Raw genomic sequence first — 5010 nt, forward strand, 5'->3', positions numbered from 1 at the left:
AGCGCTGGTCCCCGAGAGCCACCCTTTGTCCCCGACCTTGGAGGAAACAGGCAAACCATTGCAAGGCAAGCCCCCGAATCCCCACGTCGGCAAGGCGGTGGGTCAGCAACTGGTGGTCGACAGTGTCAAACGCTGCCGACAGATCTAACAACACCAGTGCTGCCACACCACCCCGATCCAGATGTCTCCGGAGATCGTCAGTCAGGGCGACCAAAGCCGTCTCAGTCCCGTGACCTGGGCGGAAGCCGGACTGGAAAGGATCTAAGACTGAAGCATGGGGCAAGTATAAGGGCCAATTGGGTAGGCTAATTGTCTCCAGTGGAGTTCAGTCAAGGATGATGCTCTCTCTCTCTCTCTCTCTCTCTCTCTCTCTCTCTCTCTCTCTCTATCTCCACCTCTCCATCACGCTCTCTCGGAGTTCAGTCAAGGATGATGCTCTCTCTCTCTCTCTCTCTCTCTCTCAGAACAGCTCCCTAGCTCCCAGACAAGGGAGTGCCAGTGTTGGTCTCTAATATGTTTGCCATTGCCAACAGCTAATTGCTCCAGTATTAACAGCATTTCATGCTTCAGCACATGAGATGGTGCAGACAGTAACTGGAAAGGGCCTCCCCCAGCCAGGAACACTGCTGCCGTCACCTGCATGCTTAAATCCTTGTGACACCTGGTGTTCCAAGGTACAGGCTGCAAGTTTACGAACACGGCTTTCCTGCAATCGGCACAAGCAAAATTAGGATGCTGAATGGTAATTTAAAGAGTAATTGAGATTCATAAAAAGGGAGGGCTGGTGAGTGTACAAAGAAGCATTAGCGGGTACTGCCTTAGGCCAAAGCAGTCATATTGCCCATTGTGCTGCCAAAACCATTTCCCTCCTGACTTGCAACCTCCTGCAGTGCACCTCAGTCCTAACAGGTGTTCTGGTTCTGAATCCAACACCCCTATTTAGCCACAGGTGTGTCTTCTGAAGTCCCACAGATTTCAGTGAGAAAGTTTTCTTTCCCAAAATCAAGGGGGCTCAGAAGTGCTGCGGTTTGGCTGGATGAGTGTCTAAAAATAATAATCCCATACTTATCACCAAAGACACATTCCATAGCAAGACAAATTCAAATTCTATGCTCAATATACATTATGGAGATCAATAAATGTATGCAAATTTGCCTATTTTGGAGCCAGCTCATGTAATAAACACATTTTCCCCAACCCAACAACTGTGATTCTACAGCACTGTAAATTCTTTACCAAGAATGTGATGGTAGGAGTAGAGGTGTGTACAAATGAGGAGCGGAGCTGTGATGTGGTAGAGTGGTAGCTGAATGTAGATGGAGAAGGTAATGGAGGACAGGCAGTCAGTGGTGGTGGTGGTGGTGGAGGAGGAGGAGGAGGAAGAGGAGGAGGAAAGTGCCAACAAGTCACAACTGATTCATGGTGATTCCTCATGAAATTTTCAAGGCAAGAGATGACCAGAGGTAGTTTGCCATTATCTGCCTCTGCATAGCAACCGTGGACTTTCTTGGTGGCCTCCCATCCAAGTACTAACTAGGGCCAACGCTGATTAGTTTCTGAGATCTGACAAGATTGGGTTAGCCCGAGCCAGTCATTGCTGGGAAAATAAGCAGTGTAGTCTTACAGCTGCTCTGTTTCTGGCATCTCCTAGCAGTCCATAAGCATTGCCTTGCTGGATCAGACTGAGCTCCATCTAGCACAGCATCAGGTTGCCAACAGTAGCCAACCAGAATATCCAGAAATTTCTATAAAAAGGGCATGAGGGCAGCCTTCCCCTGCTACAGTCCCCAGCAGAGGCACACTGCTTCTAAACATGGAAGGTTCATTTAGCTATCAGGGCTGAAAGATACTGAAATCCACCTTCTCTATGAGTTAGTCTAAATCCACCTTTAAAACCAGCACCACATCTTATGGCACCAAATACTTGAAGTAAATTAAGAGTTCTGTGAAGCTCTTTCTTTTGTGCGCCCTGAATCAGGTACCAATCAGTTTCATTAGATGGCATTTAATGTTATGAGGGAGAAAACAAACCTTTCTATTTACCTTCTCTTGACCATTTATAATATTCTAAGCCTCCTCCTTCATCCCTACCATCAGAAGAGATACTATCCCAGTATATGGAAGTTCCATGTATTATTCATTTACTTCATTTATATCCGGCCTTTCTCCTAAATGGGGACCCAAAGCAGTTTTCATTGTTCTCTCCTCCATTTTATCATCACAACAGCACTGCGAGGCAGGTTAGAGGACAAGTGTGCAACTGGCCCATGATCACCAAGCAAGTTTCCATGGCAGAGCTGAGTTTATATGTAGACTCCACGGTTAGTATTCTTCAAGCTTATTTTCCATGCCTGGGTTTAATACCTTTTTTAAATGATGCAAACTAGAGGCCAGTTCAGCTCAAACACTCCAGTTAGAAGGGATACCTGTTCTACTGGAATGCCAACCACCAAGCTCTTTCCTTTTGGTTCTTCTACCTGTCAATCCCTTCCCAGTGAGTTTTTGCAGTTACCATGCAGTCCTAGGAAGAATTATTCCAGTCTAGACCTGGGATCCAATCCCCACTCAGGCATGAAGTTCACAGGACTATTATAAACTGCAGTAACTCTGCATAGGATGGCTCTGTTAATTTCTTTGTCAGCTCTATAATGCTGTCTACCTGCTTGTGATGAAATCTCTCTCTGATTAAGAGGCATAATTCTAAGGACACCTTAATTCAAATATAATGTGCTGCAGCATGTTCTTAGCAAAAACACTCTAAGTGGGCTGGACAGGTACCTTTTCCAAAATGAATTAGTAATGAGAAGAAGGTGTATGTTGCGTTAAAACTGCCTGCAATAAATATTAGAACTGCCCTCTCCCCACAAAGCCACACACAGCTGAGGTGGGAACAGCACGGCTAAGTAAAGTGTCTTGACTACCCCAGTGTCCAAAATTAGCCTGTTTGTGTATGTGTGTGTGTGCACTTTGTTTAGGGATTCATTTGCCACACAGCCTTTTTGTTTTGCCTAGCATTAAGCTCAGCCTTTAAATCAGATCAGGAATCTTTTTGCATATGCAAATAAGCAGCAGTGGTTAAGCACACTCCTCCTATCTATCCCTACTCCTCTGCTGGACAGAGTTCCAGTTGTATGTAACTGATAATAGGTTCACAGGGACTCTGTTGGTACACAGCATATCTCGACATGATTATAGCACCAGGACTAGGTCCAGGGAGACCTGGGATCCAATCCCCACTCAGGCATGAAGTTCACAGGACTATTATAAAAAATAAATAAATAAAGGACTTTCCCCTGAACTCAAGGAGAATGGCTAGGATGAAATCATCTTAATAAAGTAAGTCTCCCTAGCTGAACAGTTGGAGATGGTCTTGGATCTAGGATTGAGGTTCCCAATGTTTTCAGGCCTCATGGACCTTAGCATCCATGTGAATGCCCCCGCAATAGAAACAGCTCAGTGTCATGGCCACCATGGCAATCATGAACTTGTTCCAGAATATGACAATTCCTACCCATGTAGCAGGTCATACACTTGGTTTGGATTTTTTTTTGTACTGAACCATGTTGTGTAGCTGAGTAGTACAGGAAATTACTACTACTCTTTTGTCATCACTTGATGAGGTTTAAGAGAGCATGAAACTCAGAACACTCTGCAGGGCTGGGGTGGGGGTTCAGATGGTCCATCCTTAGAGGCGAGGCCGAGGTAGATTCATGATTGCCCCTTGGGATTTTCTGCAGAGATATCTAATACATCTGTTGATACTGTGGTGGACCTCTGGAATTCACAGCTGGCCTGGACAGTAGACATGATTGACCCTAGATGTCCCCTCTCATCTTGGAGAGAACTTTCATTCTCTTGGTTTACTGAGATTAAGTGGGCTGGAAGATGATTGTAAGTGGAAGAAAACCTGAGATGTATACTGTTACAAACCTCATCTCCCCTAGCACTCAGCTCGTTCCATTTTGCCTCCTGCTGCCAGCTAAGCACCTGAACGGTTACTGAGGAGATGGCCTTCATGGGGAAAAAATGTCATCCAATTTGGCTCCTTCCATCCAAACTGTAATGTATCCAGCTCTGACCACGTGCGCGGCTAGGTCGCCACACGGTCATGCAAAGCAGCCGAGCTTCGCTCTCAGGAAAAATGGGCCAAGCGGATCCTAGCCCGCTCCAGCCCAAGAGCCTATGGAACTCTCGGCCACTGTAAATAGCCTATGACTGTTGTAGGGGTGTGTTTGGGATGTGGGTTGTTTGCCTTTATAAACTGGCCTGAGAGCCGGTAGTCTAGTCTTGTTCTGAGCTGAAATAAAGTATGAGAGCTGAAATCGCTAGTAAGTCTCAGTACTTTTCACAAACTGTATAAGAACCAGATAGTGACCACCACCACCACTATAGAAATTCCACTTGTGTACATGAGAGAGGATGTAGCGCTTCTGGCCCCCAATGATCCCTCCCTCCCTCCCTCCCTCCCTTATGGGTTTCCCTATTACTAGAGACAGGGCTGTATGTCAGGTCTTGTGTTGCCTGAGAAATCTGTGGGCACAAGTGGGTTAGACTACTTTATCTAAAGGAATACCTCTTCCCTATGGACCAGGCACCTTGGTTTCTCAAAAAAGTTTCATTCCACTAAACATTTAATCAAGGAGGAAGTGCATATTGTCAGGAAGCAACTTACAGAAAAGGGAAATATAGCAGGGTTGGCTAGAGAAAACAAACATAAGACAATACTTGCTAGAGTTAATTTACACAGCAAAACTTCCCCACCCCACCCTCCTTGTTTGAAGGATGGGTCAGTCTCTGTCCACCTCTGTGGCTCATTCTCCTGAGGTTCCAAGACTTAATTAGATTGATGAAGACTAGATCAAGCTTTGCTAGGCAAAGACTAGAGAAAGGGCACATGGCTGCACACCCCTGTATCTTGGATTGCGGACTGGGTGTATCTCCTGGTTTGGATAATGACAACTGGGGAGCTTGCTCTCCAATTCCCACCACAACCTAATTCACCAACAATAT

Source organism: Gekko japonicus, unplaced genomic scaffold, assembly GCF_001447785.1.
Source record: "Gekko japonicus isolate JY-2015 unplaced genomic scaffold, Gekko_japonicus_V1.1 scaffold762, whole genome shotgun sequence".
In the NCBI taxonomy this organism is placed as follows: domain Eukaryota; kingdom Metazoa; phylum Chordata; class Lepidosauria; order Squamata; family Gekkonidae; genus Gekko; species Gekko japonicus.